The 22,445-nt window shown below is 40.0% G+C and overlaps 1 protein-coding gene across 3 annotated transcripts in view; it reads left to right on the top strand.

Annotated features, from left to right (window-relative positions):
- Window positions 1–22,445, top strand: part of si:dkey-91i10.2 (uncharacterized protein LOC555224 homolog) — a 67,260-nt gene that overhangs the window by 7,290 nt on the left and 37,525 nt on the right. Inside the window, exon 1 of one of the 3 annotated variants that reach the window (XM_039817976.1) lies at window positions 15,169–15,297. The exons of 1 other annotated variant lie outside the window; for it this stretch is intronic. The gene's annotated coding sequence lies outside the window, so the exon portion shown is untranslated. Of the gene's footprint in view, window positions 1–15,168; window positions 15,298–22,445 lie in introns of those variants that run through there. One more of the 3 variants, XM_039817973.1, reaches the window with a different exon arrangement.

The following is a 22,445-nucleotide window of genomic DNA, read 5'->3' as shown; positions in this document are numbered from 1 at the left end:
CTTAGAAAAAAATACTGCTTTGAAGGACATGGATAGTGTATCAGACACCTTCTCTACAAACAAAAAAAGACCATGAGTTTCTCAACCTTGGAGTTGATTTGCCTCGCAGGGTTGCTTGATATGCAGACAGAGTCACCAAAAATTTACAAGCTTCAGTAGTTTGATATTTGGTTGATTTAATCAGTTTGGAATATGTCCTGACAGTAAACAATATGCTCTCAGCAACTCCAGATTGTACATCTTATAATCAAATAATACAATTTCTGTAAAGCAGAGGTGGAAACCAGCTACAGTAAAAACTAGTCACACATTTACACACATTCAGTGATAATAATCCAATACTATAATATATAACAATGTATATCTGAAAATGCAATATAACGTAATGCATTTACTTATTTTGAATGCATATCGACTTTAACTTTTAAGTATTTTTACCCTGTTGTATTGTGCTCAGAAAAATACACCATTTCACATGATGTGATAGACTCACATGTGAATTTCACTTTTGATGACGTCACATACACATGTGGTTTTCAGACATTTCACATGTAATATACCTAATTATTTGAAAACATGAATTCCTCATGCTTCTTTTAAGGAAACAAATAACAAACAAATAAATAAATACAGTATGAATACAATTTCCTAAAATGGAGATCACAGGCAAAAAAAATCCAAGGAAAACTGTGTTCTCTACTTCATTAAATTGTCCAATATCTTAAACATTTACAAGAGAAAGTGTCATTTTTAGTGTTTTACTTGCATGCAACATTCATTTCTAATGTCTGTGTGTTCCCTGAGAGGTGTACCCTTCTCTAATGTGGACTTCATCCCATAATATTGTTATATGGATTAGCCTGCATAATCCCTTTAGGTTTATTAGTCTGCCAGTATTTGCACACAGTAATACAAAACCTGCAATTGTGACTTGTGATTAGAGCTGGGCGATATGGAGAAAATCAAATATCCTGATATTTTTGGCCAGATATGACGATGTCGATATTGCGGCGATATTGTAGAGTTGACTATTGGTACTTTCACAAAACCTTAACACAATGAGATTTTTGATAAATAATCACCAATAATGTGGTTCCAATCGCTAAGTGGGCAAAGGCAAATAATAAAATAGCTAGTAAGCCTGGTAAATTCAGAAAATTACTTCACTTTACTGTAACGCAGCCTTTAAAACCAGAAACCGACAACTCTTGTGTCATATCACGATATTACGATATCCAAAATTGAAGACAATATCTAGCCTCATATATTGATGTTGATATAATATCGATATATTGCCCAGCCCTACTTGTGATCAGTGACGTAATGGTAAATAAAAGGCAGGTTTAAAGTACAGTGGAACCTCCGGTGTTCAGTCTAAAAATGTGCATGAACTGTTTCTCATTTGACCTGACATGTTTACGGCTTGCTACATCCCTAATAACTCTAGTAATCACAGTTCTGATTAGGGCTAAACGATTAATCACATTTGCAATAATATCGCGATATGTTAAAACGCGATTTCCTAATCGCAAAGGCTGCGATTTGGTCATGTGACTGGCGAGAGCAAAGCAGTCTGCACTCCGCAGAGAAAGCATCAACTTGGCAAACTAACAGAAACGTTAGTCCCAAATAGGAACAGCATGTCACTTGTGTGGGACTATTTTGGTTTATAAAAAGAAGATGATGCGCAACTTCAGGTACTGTGCAAAACCTGTCTTGCTAACGTTGCTACCTCACGGGGTAACACTACGAACCTGTATCAGCACGTAAAAAAAACAACAACAAAAAACACAAAGTCATCTATGACAGTTGCATGGCTAAAATGCCGAACATCAGTTTGTCAAGTAAGCAAAATACCACCTGACAGGCATCACTTACCGAAATGTTTGAAAACGTAACGTTAACTCCATATGAACGTACTTTAAATCGGAACGAGGAAATTACTCAAGCAGCAACGGAGTTTACCGCCAAAGACATGATGCCACTTAGTAAGGCCACCAAGCCTGGGTTCATGGCTACACAGAGCGTCTGTTTTAGCCTCGTCAGACCGTCCTTATCTCACAAGCTCCAGTTTTCTACTCTCAGAACAGTCTGGTTTCTTGAGATAGAGAAAATTTGGAGCCGTTCACCATACGACCGACCAATCAGTGTTGGTTTTGAGGCGGGTTTAGGTGTGACGCAACGAGAAGCGACTGTTAACATGGCAGCTTCCACAGATGAGATGAGCGTAGCTATCGCGCAAGTTTTATCCGAATTAGAAAGTATTCCTTCATTGAAAGAAGAGAAAAAAATGGCACTGGAGGCTTTTCTCGGAGGAAAATATGTTTTTGCTCTTCTCCCGACTGGTTTCGGCAAGAGTTTGATCTGATTAGTTGATTTGGCCCATCTATCACCAACATAGGTGGTGATAGACAGATGGTTTATCCAATCAGCTAACCAGTATTTTTGCCCCTTCCCAAAAGTTCTCCAACGGAAAGTTCCCAGATGGATATGCCGAGCAATGCGAAGCAATCCATCTGGCGGGGTCAGGTTACGTCTGTTTAGCACCGGAGGGAATATAGTGACTTGCACTCGCTCATCACAGAGTCCGAGAGTGATGGCCGGAGTCTGGAGATGTTTTTAAGATGAAAAAATGCGGATTTGGTGATAGATTTGATGCGATTATGAAGTACACCGACCGGAGCTGGATCGGAGCTGGAGAAATTGCTTCCTGTGTGATCACGATCACTATGGCTGGTAGTGCCATACTCACTGCACTGTAGTTGGCGTTGGACCAGTAACAGTGTGTTGCTCTTACGGACTAGAGATGATTACGATTAATATTTGGATATTAATGTTCAGACAGTGATTACATTTAAATTGAGTTACCTAAATATTTTCAAAGAGGTACAGGCAGATATTTCTCTCCTTTTATTTTCTGCATTTTTGTTTTGTTACTGACTGGAGATATACTATATTTTTACTTATTTAACTGTCTAGTAAAGTTCAAAGACAGTGTTTAAAAAGTGCAATCCACATGTTTACATATGTTTATTACAATAATAATCTAAATACTACTAAGTGTGGTAAAGCCACATATTTTTTTTTATATTTTTGCAATCTGCACTTTAGTTTGTGTGATTTGTTTCTGACTTTCATATGAATGTTTACACCAGGCTTTGACAGTGCTTAGTATACTACTGTGATTGAAGTAGTTAAATAAAAGATGTCATTCATATAAATTCATGCATCACCTAATTTCATCATCACATACAGGCCTGGCCTCTAGGAAAGAAAAGTTTGTTTAATCTATCTAATCTTGTGTTGTTCATACTATACAATGATTTATTGCTTGTCTTTGTTGAATAATACAGAAGACAAGGAGCTTAAAAAAGAATCTCTTATTAAATCGCAATCGCAATATTGGTGAAAAAAAATCGCCAATTTCCAAAATCGTTCAGCCCTAGTGACTGTAATGCAGGTTTCTAAGTCGGACAGAAGATGGTAGGTTGTTACTCTAAAGTTACCTCAACAAGCCGCAGCAGTTTCCTGTCAGTGCAGTGCATTTTTTAAAAGCACAACCTTGCTGATATGGGTTGTGGCAGCGTAAAAGCTCTCTCAGTGCGTGACCTCTCCACCTATCATCTGGTGTAACCATGAGTGAAGCTGCAGACAGGGCTCCAGCTGTGCTCACTCTCCGTCCACATCCAACCTTTTCCTTCTCCTTCGCTAACAACCATTCCTAACACCGCTCTCATTTTCTGCACCTCTTTTCCCCTCTCTTTTTTTCTGCACTACATGCTCTGATGTTCCTGTCTGTTCAAACTCTGTCCAAACGTTGATTTATCTCGCTTCCATTCATTGCCTCTTTCTCCCCCCTCTGCCCCTCCACAGATGATGAAAAAAGTAGACTCAGCTGAAGCAAAAGTGAGCAGATTCCCCATTAACACCCATGTTAAACTTAACAATTGTTTCCATTATGAGTGGTGCAGAGAGACAACTGTAGAGACAAGGATTCATAGGGTGTGTCCGCCTTGATTATACATTACAAACAGCACATAGTGGGATGCTAGAGAGGGGTCATTGTAGGGTTATTGTTGCTGCATTAGCGACTACCTATGGCTGCACATAGTGGGTGGGGAGCTGAAGGGGATAGCTTGAAGTGAACCCCTTCACACTAGGGTTGGGTGATATGAAAATGGATACTGTAAGACAATAGAAATTTGTCAACTGGTAGAGATTCTGCTATGCGGTTTATACACAGTTAAATCTTTAACATTTCTTTTTGTATTAGACAATTTTGCACAATGTTGCAAATCAATGAGCAGGACTGCTTTATGGAAGTAATTCATTTAGAAGACGTTTACATCAATTTGATGAAGTACCTTATCACTAGATTAGTTAAAAAGGGACAACATAACAGTCATGTTTAATCTAGCCATCTGTATATCTAACCTGTTCCGCAATTAAGTTTCCATGAAAGATATTGCAATGTCAGATTACATCTTTTTCTTCAAGAATCAAGCAACACCATGTTATCATAGGACGGCGCCAACTTTTATGATTTTCACTTGACTTTAACACCCCTTTCATTATTTTGTGTCATAGTTACAGTAACGTAACCACATCACCACAGATAAAAGTACAGGAATATTGTAATAACTACGGCACATTCTCATTTCTGTATGTTAAGACATTTATTCTAATATTAAAAATCACCTGGCGGGATTATATGTTGTAAAGCATTTAGGATCTCACGCTGTGACTAGCTCTAATCCAAATTTTATGTTATCACTTGGTCTGAACTGTTCTTTATGAAACCGCAACACAGCAAGTTATCTGATGGACACAACAGTGTCAACGGCACTTTCTTAATCTCTTCTGACAACAAGAAACACTCACCAAATGCCTCCCAATGGTTAGCCCTGAAGTGATTAACCATTAATGCCTGTTTCACAAAATAAAACAAAAATAGCATTCTGACTGAGTGGATTTTTGCCCCAGAGCATTTTTCCTAAAGAACCAGAAATGAACACGTCACATGCTGTAGTGAGCTTTTGTTCTCTCAGATTTTCCATCCATACAGTGAAGGCAGTGGCATTTTACCGGCAAAATATATTACTCTGAGGAGATTGCTCCTTGCGTGCGTGCGTGCATGCGTGTGTGTGTGTGAGAGATGTGAAGCCAAATGCAGAATGTTAATGAGACTGAAAGCTGCTGTGCTGCTCTACCTTACAGCTTGAAGATGGCATCTGCTTGTTTGTTGGTGTGTGTACATGTTTTTATGTCCACAACCTTCCTATAGACTATTAGGATTCAGTTCAGAGCACATTTTCACCAGTAGGAAGGATTATCCTGAAAGCAGCTGAGTTGGCGTGTTGAGTTAAGAGGTTGGTTATAGTTGATCAGCAGATTCCCAAAGGAAACTGTCTGGCTGGAGAGGCTGGAGACCCTGCTTTGCCTTTAGCGATTTGGTTGCTAAAATATGGATTAATCTATTGGTCTGTACATCCTCCCCCCTCTGTCTGTCTCCCCTGCTGTCTCTCACCTCCATGACGTGCTGAAATAGAAAAAATGCTTCTCTATTACAAAGAAGATGTTATTAATAATAATAATGCTTTTTATTTATATAGCGTTTTTTGCAACACTCAAAAACTCAGAGATTGGTAATGTTTTTTTTCCTCTTTTCGCCTGTTAAATATTGTTTGCAGTTTTTTAAGATCTTTTGTAATCAAATCAAGGGTCTAAAGATGGGAATTGAAAGGAAGTGTCATATGTAAAGCCAGACAAATCTGTACCAGTAATTTGAGTGACAAAAAAATGGATGGGAAAGTCCTCTTGTTCCTTAACGTTGTTTGCCATTTAAACTATGATGGATGATTTTTTGGTGTCCGGAAACACAGTAACTGTTAGGTACACAGTGACCAGGTGAAAATTGTTCTCACTGATCTTGGCTTTTTTGTAAAAATTGGCTTGACCTCCAATTCGTTTCTTATTTCTGTTTCTGTCATGATAAAACATACATGTGTTAAACTTTTGTTTATTCACTGGAAAAAATTATAAATCAGTAGAACCATTAAACACTCCATAATTGGATACGTTATCAGCTTTATGTAGTTTACAACTTAATATTTAATGGCAGTACATTACTGTAGCTTGAACTACAACCCTTGTAGCCTGAAAAGTGCGCTACGCTAAACTCAAAAGTTGGATTGAGGCTTAGACCTGGATACACAGAGGCAGCAAGACTTCCAGCACTAGCGTTTTGACCAAAAATGGCACTGTGTTTAAAAACTTTGCAGGTCCAACTTATTTTCATGACTGTTGCTACAAGTACCAGTAAGGTTTGAAATACAATGTTGGGAGACCAGTTTGAGTTATAGATCCATGAGTTTAAGGGATATTATTAGACAACAAAACAGCAATTTGTGATATTTATGATAGCACAATTTAAAACTCTGTAAAGTTATTACAGTGACAATCATTTTAGACTTAAGTTTTTTGCCAGACAACTCTGATCTTATTTAAATGAATAAGGAGGCTGCATTTTTTATGCAGTTCTAATGTTGGTTTGCACACGGTCCTGTGCTCTCCTAATATAAAAAAAACACCCTTGTTTCTCAGCCTGGCTGCCTTATGTGCAGTTTAACCTCCTTTGAGAAGAAAGAAGAGAAGAAAGAGAAGGAAGAGAAGAAAATGTCTCTTTTCAGATAAGGCACTTTTGGTTCATAAACAACAGCTTTTCCCACAGTGTCTTCACTACTTTCTGTCTGTGTCAAATATTAGAAGCTTCTTTTTATGGCAACAGCTTCACTGGTGGCTGTGCCTTTTCATCCAGAGATAGCCCAAGGTCTCCTCTAATGGCTTTTTCCATGTGCCGTTATTCAAAGTGCAGCGACCTTGGACCTTTTACCTTGGAACCTTTGATTATGTTACCGACGTCATTGCATAATGTTTCGCTCTTCAGCACAACTGTGTTTGATGCAGACATGGACCTCATCCTCATGCAGAATGATTGCCTCTGGTACCTCACAGCGCTCGCCTGATGCCTTCATTCTGCCCAAGTACAATGTCAATGAGATTCAAAAATCCTTGTCTGAACATTCTGCATTATAATACCTCTTAGCCAGCCCTCTCTATTCATGTGTAAATGCGGATGTTTCTGAAATAAGCACAAGCTTCCTATTATTACTATGAAGATTGGTTGAATTTTGATGGCTAATGTGTTTCTATCTCCGCCTCCCACGCAGCACAGTCTTTAAAAGCTGTTGCATCTTAGGAAAAGAGGAATAACGTTGATCTCTCTATCTTCAGAGGCTAATCTTGCCTTGATTGAAAGTGATCCAGCCAATGTTCCCAGTACATTCAGTCCAGTGCACCATCTGCAGATATGTTGCGTAGGGGCATCAATGTGTCAACAACCCTGTGTTTACTGTATCTACTGAGGCGATTAATTTAGGCTGAATATTAAGAGAGGCATCCATTTTGCAGATGAATGAAGCCCAGTTGTGTTTCTGCAGAGCAGTAGATTTACTAGGCAATTTCATGTTTGGCTCATACTTGTTCAGATGCATGCTGATACCTCTTGGCCCTGTTCTGTTATGTAGCACTATCAGATGAAGTTGAGCTGTTTAACATGGTAAAGAAAGTGCACCTTTTTTATTTTTTTTTATTCCCCCGTGGTGATATTTCAGCCGGGGAGCCAGTTTAGTGTATATTTGTGGCGATAATGATGATAAAAACGACATTAGCCACCAGCAGCATAATCCTGCAGCACATCAGTCGCACTAACCAGATCTGTGTGTCATCTGGAGGAGAGCAATCAAGGCAGGCTGATGAGAAAGGCATGTAGATGGTGTTCAAGCGATCCAGCTTTGAGAGGGACTGTATGGTACACTGTGCAGACGGATAGTTCGACAGGAAAATTAGATTTTAAGGCTACCCATTAGGAGGGCTGGGTTCATTCAATATACTGTGCAGCTGCGGGCATGCTGATTATGATAGCAGCTTCCCCTCTGCACACAGGGCTTTAAATCGGCCAATACTGGGCTCAGAAGGGGAGCATGTGTATACACATACTGTACGCTCACCTACTCATTCACAAACACATCGGAGAATATAGGTCATAGTGATTGCTTTACGTAACATCTTGCATGTAAATGCCAGTTTAATATGATTATGCAGTCACCTCTCTTTCCTATCAGACCTTTTAAGAGCGGATGGAAAAATAAATAATGAATAAGGTTTATGGGTCATGATGATTACGTGTGGCCCTGTTTTCCATTTATTTCCCCTTTTTCCAGAGAGGTCGCCTGTTCTAGTGCACTGTCTGGTCTGATCAATACAAGCTCACATACACTGCCAGTATATTTGGCTGGTTCTGAGGTTAGCAGATCATCATAATATTGCTGCACACATCACCCCAATGCAAAACACTGCCATGTTTTAGCAGTGAAAATGTTGGACTTACAGTAGGTCTTGCTTTGGGTATTCGTATTTTTGTCAGTAGTGCTGAAACCATGAGTCAATTAATTGATTTGTTGATCAGCAGAAAATTAACGGACAGTTATGGTAATCATTAAGTTGTTGAAGTCATTCATCAAACATTCTGTGGTTCCATTGTTCTATTTTTGAAATCACTGTAAATTGAATATCTTTGGGTTGGTCAGAAAGAATTTGAAGAGTCTGGGAAAATGTATAGGGCAACAATAATTGGTGGATTAATTGATAACACAGATAACCCTCGATGTTAGTATATCTAGTATATAAGCCCAGGGATGTGGGTTGTGCACACTCATACACACACATACACACACGTCATGAGTATATGAAGCAGCAGTTTTTGCAGAGGAATGTGGGGCACCTCCCCTGATGCCTCCTGTCTCTCCAGCACTTTGGGCCAAAGTGTGTTAGTGTTCACACAAATATCCTACTCTAAGAACAGAGTATGTTTAGTACATAGAATCACAAAACAGGAGTCTACAGCCACACTAGCATCTCTTTGAGGTTGTACTTAGACACAGGGGTGCTAAGTGCAGCCTTACATTAGCATAAAGCTTTGAGCTAAGAACACAAAATAGAGCCAAGGCTGATGGCAAGGTCATCGGTTTTGCAGGTATGCGATCATAACATTTGACTAGATGAAGAGTCAAATCATCAGCAAAGGGATTTCAATTCATCTCGATGGAAAGATGAATGTCTTTTATACAATTTCATGGCAATTCATCCACAATAACAAAACCACAAATTTCAACCTCATAGTGGCACAAGAGAAATTCTCAGGGAACCACCAAAGTTGTAAGGATTCATCGCCTGGGAACTATGAATATCTGTCCAAATTTTCATGACAATGCATCCAATAGTTGCGAAGATATTCAGTCTGAATCAAAGTGGTGGACCGGCCGACCAACCGACATTGCCATCCCTAGGACCGTGAATCTGGCATGACTTAACATGGAATAGAATAAGTAATAGATTTTGATTAATCACTCGCACTTAAGTTAATAGACTTGATCCTTATGTTGGTCTTTAGGTTCAATGAAATAAAGCAATAGAAAACTGAAATGCACCCACAACCACAAAATATGAAATCAGCAAGTCATACCAAGTAATTACTGGAGAGATGTAAGCTGCAGTCATACTTTGTTAATTCCCGTTGAAATTAACAGGAGTACAGACTAGGCAAACCAAATGTCTTTCAGAATTGTACTGCACTATTTAAAGGTCCCATGACATGGTGCTCTTTGGATGCTTTTATATAGACCTTAGTGGTCCCCTAATACTGTATCTGAAGTCTCTTTCCCGAAATTCAACCTTGGTGCAGAATTACAGCCACTAGAGCCAGTCCCACAATGAGCTTTCCTTAGGATGTGCCATTTCTGTGTCTGTAGCTTTAAATGCTATTGAGGAGGAGAGAGGGGGGGGGGGGCAAGGTGGAGGGTGGGGGTGTGGCCTTGACCAACTGCCACTTTGCTCGTTTGAAAGCCATGATGTCTCTCACTCATGAGTGGGCCAAATGCTCTGGGTGGGCAAAGCAGAGAAAGGGGAGGTAACCTTGCTCCTTATGACCTCATAGGGAGAAGATTCCAGATCGGCCCATCTGAGCTTTCATTTTCTCAAAGGCAGAGCAGGATACCCAGGGCTCGGTTTAAACCTATCGCCATTTCTAGCCACTGGGGGACCATAGGCAGGCTGGGGGAACACATATTAATGTTAAAAAAACTCATAAAGTGAAATTTTCATGCCATGGGACCTTTAAAGTCTTCCATAATTCCCCCTTTTACTGAATACATCATTGTCCTAACTATTTTAATCATTCACATCTCTTTAAAATTATACTGTATCTTTCTAATGGCAAATATGTTTTAGATGCTATTTGGTTGTAATTGATTTTGTGCTTTTAGTATTGCTTAGGCAATGTTCCTATCAAGATGGTCACAACATTTTAATGCCTGTAATTTAATAAACAAGCATTTGCAGGCTTGCAAAAATTTGTTCTATTAATACTTGTTTGCATACCTCTATGCCATAGGTGATGTACAGATAACTGTAGTATGTAATGTAGTACAGAACATAGATCTCATTCAGTATGTGCACCAATATTCAACTATTATTCAGAATATGGCAATATTCCGAATTTGATACAAGTCATGTAAACAGCATATTCCGGTTGGATATTCCGAATTAGGCCTTTTTCCAAAAATAGCATTTCCCGATTAAGACGTGGGATATTATGGTATTATTCGGGCAATCTGGGTTTTCACCGCAGGCTTATGGTCAGCTCTGTGCGTTGCTATGGTTTCTGTACACAAACTAACCAGCCAACATTTTGCAAGGCTGGAGACCCAATAAGAAAGAGAAACACAGCTACTTTTAAACATTATCAAAGACTTGGATTTCAACAGGTTTTTGGATATCAAACAAACATCACTACGCCAACGCCAACTACGCTGTGTTTGCACGGTCCAACAAGTCCGCCGCCGCTGGTAAACGTTGAAAAAATCCTGTTTTGCACGGCTACATGTAAATAGGAATATCAGTGGAATGCTCACTTTGATTAGCCATGTATACAGCTTAGTCGGAATATCGTCTTTTTCGGAATTAGGGCAAAAAACGGAATATTATGTGCATGTAAACATAATCATTGTGACAAAACTTACTCTTACTACTAGCTTACTACTCAGTGCCTAACTTACTATTTTATGCCAGTTGACAAAGGTTAATGGTTTAAATATAGTTCAGTGTGTTGAGCCTGTGGCTGCTTTACTGTATGTGTGTCACTGTGTTCCTTTGTGCATTGTGCCCTTCATCAACCTCGATCCAGTCACCCATCACTCTATTGATTGTCAGGCATCAAAAGGCCGCGCTGTGCCCCACAATGCCCCTGTGGTTGCCAAGCAATCAAGAGCCAGATAAACACACTGGCAAAGGACAATTTTTACGACGTCCTGTGTTTAACGCACTCCCCCCCCTTCGATGTGTGAACACTTCCCATCTCGCCAAGGGGGTCAACAACAATGCATTGTTCCTCCCCAGGAGAGCAAACAGTTACAGCCATTGTGCAGCAGTGAGGTCTGCATAATATGAACACACTGCCTGTGCACACTCTATTAGGCTTCCTCAGTGTGGGTGTAATAATATGGACAAATGACATGACTGAAGCCTGTCTTGTCTTTACTTCCTGCTGTGTTTGTTGGTTCAGGTGAACTCTATGGTGCAGAAGTATGCTTCATGCTTTTGGGCTCCCAGGGTTACTTACTCAACACTAAAAGCTGGCTCACCCTCCCACATTTTCTCCCCTGCTCCTCCCCTAGGAGCAGTGCTAAATTTAGCAGGCCTCAAAATGGTTTGGTAACTTCTTATTGAGTTTGCACCCCACAAATGTCTCTCTCTCTCTCTCTCTCTCTCTCTCTCTCTCTCTCTCTCTCTCTCTCTCTCTCTCTCTCTCTCTCTCTCTCTCTCTCTCTCTCTCTCACACACACTCACACTGTGTCTTGCACCCTCTCCTTCTTTTCTCAGTAAAGGCTTGTCCGTGAGTCAACCGTGAGCATTGTATGAATTATTGAACCAATGGTAGAGCCCTCATGAATTATCTAACCGTGTGTCGCCCGGCAGAGCAGGACAGCTCAGTGGATACATCTCATCTCGAACCCTCGGTGTCAGTACCACATAGACCTCAGTGTGGGTCTGATAATAGAACAGGGCCGACTCAGACGCAAACTCATGCACCACACACACACACCCTCCCTGTGACTCCTGTTTATCACCTAAGCCACACCTGCAGTCATTTTGCCACCATGTGCAGTTATTGCAAAATTAATTTTCATCATGGTCAGTTTGGCAGTAATTACATACTGTATATATTCATATACTTCTCCATAAACACTCAGACCTCCACCTCCCTCCTCTGATTAATGCCCTCCTGCATTCGGCGTATTGATCGTTTGATGTGTGATGGAGCTGCTAAATATTGGAGAAAGGCTTTCACAGCCTTGAACGTTTTAGTGTGTTGCTGTTGATGGCAGGTAGCCTTGATATGCAGAAAAGCAGGTGTTTACTGACCACTGTATTGACCACTGATAATGGCTTCACCAACACTCTGACAACACTATCTAGAAAGAGATATCAGGTCTATTGCTGTATGTACAATGAAAAACCAATGTCAAATTCCTTTTATGGGTTTACATTAGAGCTGCAAAGATCAATCACTTATTTGATTAGTTGTCAACTATTAAATTAATCACCAACTATTTTGATAATCGATTAAACTGTTTGAATCCTTCTCTATGAAAAAAGAAAAAATTCTCTGATTCCAGCTTCTTACATGTAAGTATCTTTTTAGTTTCTTCACTTCTCTATGACCGTAAACTGGATATCTTTGAGTTGTGGACAAAGCAAGACATTTGAGGATGTCCTATTGGGCTTTGGGAAAAATCATTTTCTAATCAATTATTCGAGAAAATAATCGACCGATGAATTGACAATGAAAAATATTTGTTAGATTCAGCCACACATACTTGGCCCACATAGCTGCAACACACTGTCATTACTACTCACTCCTGCCATTACTGCACACAGCAGCAGGGGACACATATCCTAAAAGCACAGCCTGAGCATCTTCTGTGAGGCACTTACGCAATGTTCACGCCTTGTGTTTGATACATAGCCTGTTAATATTGTTCATTCTTACGACACATGTTCCTCCGACTGAGCAGAAGATCTGATTAGACTTTGAGCATCCTTCTGTGTAAATAAATGTGCATATTAATGGGGAAAATTTAATTTTATTTAGATGACAGCTGAGAATTCATATTAAAACCACCCTGGTGTTATGTGGAGACAATTTTTATAATTCATGATAGGCGAAGAAAACCTATTGATTGATGTCAATCATTTTCTTGGCTTCTTGGCTCAGTCGGCAAAGGTCTCTAATGGGCCTGCTTTATGGGCCTCACAGTGCTGAAGCAGCACCGATCATCCGGGTAATTTTATACGATGAAGTTGAACTTTTTTGGCTTCATGTGCCGCTAAGCAACTCTCATAGGAATGAACGGGCGGATTTTACAGTTTTTCTCAGTCACTTTGGTAAGTTTCTCGAATCATTCTTAACATTTGCAAACCTGTAAGTCGATTTCTCAAAACAATTATTACACTATTATGTACACTATGGCTAAATTAAAGACTGTTCTTTTTCTGTATGACATTCATACATTTCAGCAGTACAAAGTCACACATTCCTTTATGTGACATTAGGATTGCAAGGGATTGGACAGGATTCACATTTATGTTTTTTTTTAATGGTTTTTCAACAAATTACAGTGTCATTTGTGATTCAGAAAGAATAACCAAAAACTATGTGTTTTCCGTTTAGATATGCTTGCCAATTGAAGGTTCATTAGGTGCACCTCCAAGCTATTTTACATAGAGGTTGATCATTGGTTGATCTAATGTGTCACACAATCCCCTTCATTAATGGAAGAGATTCACCTGAGAGCAATTAATCAATTCTGGACAAACTCACAACAACAGTCTGTAAGAACAATTGGAATGTACTGTATGGGAAACTTGCTTGACCGATTATGACAATGAGTTAAATCATTTAAAGACCTATTCAATGAACTTATGCCTAGATGTTTTGGGGGGTAAGACAAATCAACCGACATCCAGTATATTATAAGCAACATGACATGAGCAATTGATCATGTAAAAAACAGCAGACAGTTTGCATGCATGTACAAAAGCAATTGCAATTTGACCAAAACAAGTGACTAGATCATGTGAAGGTTGAACAAGTAGTTTTGAGAGTGTCAATTGTGATCTGAAAAATGTACCAAAGCGACTGAGAAAAACTGTAAAATGTACTCAGTTCTGCCTTTCTGCTGCTTCCACTATTCTTCTAAAACCCAACAAATTGCTTGTTGAATTTAAAACAAATGAAAGGAAATAATTTCCAACATTCTTTTATTGAACATTGAATTGAATATAAAAGGCACCGTTAAAACATTTTAACATTAGTTTAATGTGCAGTTTTCTGCTGATATTTTCTTCAAGTAACACCAAAAATCTCTCTGTGTCTTTCGTGATATGTTGCAGCCTTTCGTATATTCCGCCACTTGATATTGCGATGGGGATAAAAAAAAACCCGATATATTGTGCAGCCCTAACTATACATTAAAACATGAAAACATGTTCTAGGTGAATCCCAAAGTATGGACCTAAAAATGATCATTGAGGGTTTTTTCCAGGTTAAACATCAGGTGTTTTACTGAGAACTCTGGGCTGTGGTGGATTACTTAGTATCCAGGACACTGTGTTAACTGCTGTATGTTATCCAGGTCGTCGTCTGATAGAGCAGATGTCACTTTATTCTGACTGAAGAGAATGAAAAAAGGAGAATTCAGAATTGATCAAGTGTCGAAACGTGGCCAATCATGAAACAGCAGCAGCACCTGCCTGCACTTTGCTCCGTGTGTGTCTGGAACAAAAAGCACCTCACTACTCAAGCACGACAGCCGCTTTCTGGTTACCATGCCAACCACAAGGGCTGTCCATGTTGGAGCATGCTCAGTTTGGCTCCCTTCCCTGTAACAATAGCCAGTGAGAGGGCTCACTCACACACACACACACACACACACACACACACACACACACACACACACACACACACACACACACACACACACACACACACACACACTCTCTGACACACTCTACTCCAGCTCGCTGTGGGAGCGAGACAGAGAGGAGAGGCTGCCTGCTGCGCTGCGGAGCTCATAAACGCACACTGACCAACAAACGCACACTCTTTCAATAACAAAGGTGAGTACACAAACCTGAAAATAGTACTTTGAATTTCGTGGCTTTTATTTCCTTGTGGTGAGGAGTTTGTAGCATCAGTAGCTTCGCCTCTCTGAAGGAAAGAGCTGCAGAGTGGAGACAGTTGTTGCCGGTGGAAAAACTAGAGATAAAAAGGAAGCATGTGCTCTGCTTTGTGAGTGACAGGGCTGCATGCATTCTATGTTTTTTGTTTTTATTGTTTTTTTTAAATAATTGTATCAATAGCATCATTGTACTCAAATCCCCCATTCCAGCTTGGGGCTACATTTTTTTTTTTGTCTTATGAATGGTGAAAGCAGGTTTATTCTGCTCAGTTGGAGGTGTAGTAGTTGACAAAGCAGGGATCGCTCAATAATTCATGTAGCCTTGTATGGAGGAAAGTCAGAAGATGACAGCAGGTGTAATGTGATGCTTTGCATGGACACAGATAGCTCTTTTAGGCTCTTTTGACAACGCAGCTCAGTTTTACAACCTTCTGTTTGCTTATCCAGAACCTCATATTGCATGTAAAGCATTTTTAAAGCCTGTTATTTGTACGTTCACTTAACCTGCAGATATACAGCTCAAAAGGTGAAAGTGTCTCCTAGATGAAAAAAGGATGAGTAGATTCAACCTGGTCTAGTTGCTCAGTCTTCTCTGAAAATGTTATAAGAGCTGCAGGTAGAGGGAATGTGAGGAGCTTTCCCTCATGTCTGGCTGACCCTCTGAAAATCTGTACGTGTATGTGGTCCATGTGTAAGTGTGTATTAGGGGTGGTCAGCGTGAATAATATCTTTGATATTATCCTGTAGTCTTGCCCCATTTCTCTCTCAGAGGCTCACTTAGAGATTCACACACAGAGAGAGAGGGAGAGAGTCACCGCCCGCATCCCACAAGATTAATTGTTGTGGCTGATAAATTCCTCGTTGGTCGATAGTGTATTCCTCCGCAGCCGGCAAGCCCCTTGTGTTTGTGCTTGTGTGTGCTATTGGGTGTTCACAGAGCAGCATGACTATCAACCAGCTCTGTGGACTCGTATGTAAACTAGAGGTGCACCCAGGGCTGGGTGATATGATTTGAATCAATATGATATTATGAAATACAATCATTTTCACTTAAGATGTATGACTATATAGCAAATGTAATTAAAAATCTTAAATAATGTTCCATTCAGTAAGATATTATTTACTGTTACTCATTACATTGAAGAAAAAAAACCCTCTTGTGCCAAAACAAACCTTTTTGTTTTTACTCACTTAATTTCTTTTTTTTTTTTTGTTGTTATCAACTTTTTTTATTGGCACCTTCAGACATACAAAACAAATTCCACACCGTGTGACAGGTAAAAGCAGATGGTGCACAGAACAGATCCACTTCATTTATTTTAAACTACATTTTGCTTTAACTCCTTATTTTAAACCCTAGTACAGTAAAACAATAACAGGTAACACTTTACTTGAATTCCTATATTTCACGTTTATAACCATAAACCTTTAAAAAAATGGTTTGTCACTAACAGTTGTTTATTTACACATCTAGTACACAATGAGCAGCGATATCATTTCTAGGGAGTCATGTTTGTGTCCACAATATCCACTCTCTGTTTAGCTGGTCTCCACCAACTCCTGAGACAAATATTTGGCTCTGTAGCTGCTAAATGCTCTAAATATGTTCCCCAGCTAGATGCTAACTGTGTCTGCCTACTGTTTGGTGCTGAGCAGGAAGTGTACAGTTGGTGTATATGAGCTTGTTTGACGAAAACAGCTGCCTGCTGCTGATGAGAGTTGAGACTGAACCAAACAGTAAATGTTGTGCTCTGCAGAGCTCCAGAGTTGGTTAGATAATTCTACTTTATATGTCTGTGGGTTCATCACTAAGACTGATTTCACATTATTCATTTGACTCATTGTTTATATAAATATATTGATCACTGTAGTTTTAAATGCTTAATTGTTTCGGTTTTGATTGTTGTCTGCTTAATTTTCGGTTAATACATTATTCAATTCATCGACTAATTGTTTAATTTCTAGTATAAACTATAAATAGTTTGCTCCTGTCTGCTTCTTCTGGGTCACCTGTCTAGTGCCTGGAGGAGGAAGACAATGCCACACCACGCTAGCTGCAAACAGACCAATAAGACACAAGAGGAGGGTACACGTGGAATGATGGAGAGAAAAGCGAGTAGGAACAGAAAAGCGAGTAGGAACAGAAAATAGAGAGTTGTAGAGTGATAGATGGCAGACAGGGAGAGCGAGTGAGAGGCACTCTTTCACCCTGCGGGAAATTGGAAAATAAATTGAGTTGACACAAGCAGGTTTGCATAGCGATGTTGATGCTGGGGAGTGGGAGGGGAGAGGTTTGGACTCGGGGCTTAGAAGGTTCATGCGAGGCTAATTCTCTCTGTACCCACTGGTTAGGACCACCAAATGGCTTCCTGGGGTTGGTAATTAGGAATTTCCATCTGCCATTGATAAAAAAGACACAGTCCAGTGTGGCTGGCACTTCATCAGCCTTTGTGTGTAACTAAATTGGCACTTCAGTTTGTCCTTTGGTATATTTTAGTCAAAATGAGTAACAGGAATTCTTCTAGCTACAACTGTTTTGAGTCTGCCTGCAGAAGGATTTCAGCTGGTGTTGGAGCATCTAGTGGGAGTATCTTCTGTATGGTGTTGGGCAGAATATAAAGTGGCACCCAGTGTGGGTTGTCAAGTTTGATTTCCAGAGCGTAGAGTGTTATGATGGCTCAGAGCAGACAGACGGACAGTGTGTGAGCAATGTCAGGCTTCACTATTACAAGGGACAGCATCTCTTCTTAATCTTCTCGTTCTTTGTCTTTTCTTTGTCATTGTTGTTTTCTTCTCCTTCCACTCTGTTTTCTAGATTTTGGAGAGTTTAAAGGTCCCATGGACTTTATGAGGTTTTTTACATTAATATGTGTTCCCCCAGCCTGCCTATGGTCCCCCAGTGGCTAGAAATGGTGATAGGTGTAAACCGAGCCCTGGGTATCCTGCTCTGCCTTTGAGAAAATGAAAGCTCAGATGGGCCGATCTGGAATCTGCTCTTTTTGAGGTCATAAGGAGCAAGGTTACCTCCCCTTTCTCTGCTTTGCCCGCCCAGAGAATTTGGCCCGCCCATAAGAGAGAGACATCATGGCTTTCAAATGAGCAAAGTGGCAGTTGGTCAAGGACACACCTTCGTCGGATCATCTTAACCCAGTAAGTTTACAAGAGAGACTTGCAGTCACTCTGCGAGTCCTGGCATCCGGTTGTCGGTGAACTCATTCAGGCCTCCTGTTTCTGCTTTATCGCGCGCCGCTGAAAAAAAAGAGCCGTGACCTCGGCTCGCGCACCATAAATCGGGCGCGCCGGCAGGATATTACGTCATTTTGACGTCACGATGGCGCGCGCCACCTTGGATGCGGCCAGTATAATTAACCTTTAAGGAAAGCTCATTGTGGGACTGGCTCTAGTGGCTGTAATTCTGCACCAAGGCTGAATTTCAGGAAAGAGACTTCAGATACAGTATTAGGAGACCACTAAGGTCTATATAAAAGAGACTTCAGATACAGTATTAGGGGACCACTAAGGCCTATATAAAAGAGACTTCAGATACAGTATTAGGGGACCACTAAGGTCTATATAAAGAGACTTCAGATACAGTATTAGGGGACCACTAAGGTCTATATAAAAGAGACTTCAGATACAGTATTAGGGGACCACTAAGGTCTATATAAAAGAGACTTCAGATACAGTATTAGGGGACCACTAAGGTCTATATAAAAGAGACTTCAGATACAGTATTAGGGGACCACTAAGGTCTATATAAAAGCATCCAAAGAGCACCATGTCATGGGACCTTTTAAGGACAGTTTTATTTGTGGCTTTAACCACGGAGTATCAAAAACTGTAAACTACTGAAAGTTAGTCAGTTTAGTTTTGTGCTTTACTTATTTCTTGATCACATACAGTAGTTTCTGATTTAAATCAAATGGCTATATTTAATTAAATTGCTGCTGCTGTTTAGACATTTCACACTTTGGCTCATATTGTTAAAAGAGAAAAACTGCCAAAATGTCTTTTTTTTCCCCCTACAAAATCTGTGCATTCGTGGTTACGGTTTAAAAAATTTAAACTTTAATCTGTGATGCCAACAGGGCACACTACTTTTTCAATAAGCACTTAAATATGAACGAAAGTAACAAAAGTATTGTTTTAGTATCTGCACCAAAACTTTGATTATGTATCGGCACTAAAATTAAAAATTCAAACAATACCCAGCCCTAGAGAAGATGCACACAATTGCATTCCGTAATACATTACACTTGCACACATGCTCATAGTGTAAATACACATACATTATAGAGTGCAGCCTTTGAGTGTTGATGCTTGTAAATCAGGTCCCTGTAAACCGTAGTGACAGTTGATCAATGGCTCTCCATCCCTCCTCATTCCCAATCCCAACACCCACCTTCCCTCCTCTCCCGCCATGCTGCTAATCATCACATCCCTCCAGCTCTGTCCTTTCATCACTTTCATCCCTTCTTCTCCCATCCCCTGCTCTCCCCCTTACCCTTTTCCCTCATCTTTTTTCATCCTCTCCTCTCCTCTCCTCTCCTCTCCTCTCCTCTCCTCTCCTCTCACCCCGTGCCATTTAAGACAATTACTGTACAAGCATATCCTTGGCTTCTGGAGGAGAAAGAAGAAGGGCTTTTCCTTTTCATCTCCCCTCTTTTATTTCACTCCCTCCTCCTCTTTCTCTCTCGGTGTGAGTCATCCAAAATGCCTTTAGCAGATACAGATCCTTATAGGCGTCTGTAGGAGCCAGTCCGTCAATAACCAGGCCATGATGTATCTGAGATAGAGCCTTGTTAAAGCCGACAATGAGTGTACAAGAAAGGCCTTTTTGAAAACATTGACACCTTCTGAGCAAGGTCAAGGGGCAGCATTGATCCAGAGAAAGGAGGCGAACACATGGCTGAATTTGAAAACAATTGGTTTAGTATTGAAATATAGTATTTTATTTTACAGTCATAGATTATTTTTTCAGTAATACGACCATATATGTTTCACATGTAACTCTTTTTTTTTTTTTTTGCTTTTCAGAAGTGACAATTTTTAAGTCAGCTACACTTCTTCAAGACTAGGGTCCCCTTTTATTTTATTTTTTTAAATGAGGCTCTTCGGTTTCTAGTAACGGCAAGGCATCAATGAAACTTTCTCCTCTTCTATTCACTTTTATTCATGACAGTAAAGGATTTATCCTGGGCAGCTGCTTGCGACCCAGCAGGTAAATAAAACCCAGCAGAATCTATTTATTCTTTTCTTGAGTGACAGGCTGGTTTATGGAGATGCAAAACGGCTTTCATGGGATAAATGAATGATTTTTTTTTTCTTATTTCTCTCCCATCGTCAATCTTTATTTTCCTTTCCTCCGTCCACCCTTACCCTCTCTTATCACCCTGTCTCCGTTCATTCCCAGAGAAGGGAGTGACTCACGTAGCCATCTGCTGCCCAGCAAATCCTCTCCTACCTTATTACCCTCCTTTTGTTTATCAATGCCGCCCCTGGGACGACAATGATACCTCTGTCTCATCTATCTCTTTCTCTGCTTATCCCTTTCTCCTATCACCGATATCTCTCCTCCTCCTCGGTTCAGTCAGGCTTTTATCATGTATTCCTCTTACACTCCCTCTCACCTCCTCGGCTGAAGTCATCTCTGCACGCGTTGCTTCCCTTCATTTCACCTGATATCGTTTTTTCCTCTCCTCATCTACCTTTTCCTTTTTCTCCTGGGAGACAGATTGTAGGAATGAGGTCAGACACTGTGTGTGTGTGTGTGTGTGTGTGTGTGTGTGTGTGTGTGTGTGTGTGTGTGTGTGTGTGTGTGTGTGTGTGTGTGTGTGTGTGTGTGTGTGTGTGTGTGTGTGTGTGTGTGTGTGTGTGTGTGTGTGCGTGCGTGCGTGCGTGCGTGTGTGAGCATATGGATATGAATGTGAGCAGACTGTTGATGTTTTGTTGATATAGGTGTTGTTGTTGTTGCTGATGTCATTATGATTCCCCGCAGAAATGACAAGAGACAAATGAAAACACCCTGTGGGCAGGCGTGTGCGTGTGCGTGTGCGTGTGCGTGTTCATGTAGACTGAGCACAAACATTGGCCTTGCCAAGTAATTAGAGCCAGAGACAGCAGCAACAGTTTCAACTGTTTAGGCTACTGTGTTTTCTTGTATTTCATATTGTTATTGATGTGAGGAGAAGAAAATAAGATTTTGGCCTCAATTTGGGCAGCAAGATGACTCTAAGATGTTTAGCTTTCTTGACTAACAAAACATTTTTAAATATTATATATATTTATTATCTGGCCAGCTACTTAATTGTTGTCACATATCGCACATATGAATACAAAACACTGCTGCAGTACTTGGTACTGAACTTTAAATAAAAAGGTAAATCTAATGTCTGTTTCTAACATGCAATTTCACTGTGGAAAAAAAATTTATTCCAACAAAGAAGCTCTGAGAAGGCACCACAATAGAGTTGTAAAGTGATAGCAGTTATTTTGGGCATCAATAATTCCAGAAGTAAACGTCTGGTTCATTTTATTCATAAACCGTGTTAGCTGACTGACTGACACTTCTACAGTTTGGATAAACCCACCCTGGTTATATCAGCTGTGTTAGTTGTTTTAAAAAAATAAAAATTCAAAGATACAAGCATGTATACATAAAATAAAATAAAAGGTGAGAAGTGAACTATGCCTCTTTCTCCAAAAACATCCAATAGTAGAACAAAATATTCTGTGGATGGGCTAACAGAAAGCCGAAGTTTAGGATTTTGTTTAAATCTGGATCAGTTTTGGATGAATTTGGTAACTACGGTGCCATATTTTGTCCTGATCTGTAAGACATCACATTTTGAATTTGCTACTTCTCTGATATGTGCTTCTGACTGGCTTCTTACTTTATAGCAACGTTGGCTGCGGTTCATGGCTATTGTAGTATTTGAGTCTTTCGCCATTACAAAAACACACAGACAAACTGTGATGTCTCATAAACTCATTATACTCACTATAGTATAGTTACATTATTCAGGAGACTCCTGTGTTTCTATGTTGAGGAACATTGATAGAAAAGGACTTCATATTGCGAAAAAA

Source organism: Perca fluviatilis, chromosome 12 (assembly GCF_010015445.1).
Source record: "Perca fluviatilis chromosome 12, GENO_Pfluv_1.0, whole genome shotgun sequence".
Lineage (NCBI taxonomy): Eukaryota > Metazoa > Chordata > Actinopteri > Perciformes > Percidae > Perca > Perca fluviatilis.
This window is presented reverse-complemented; position numbering and strand designations above follow the sequence as displayed.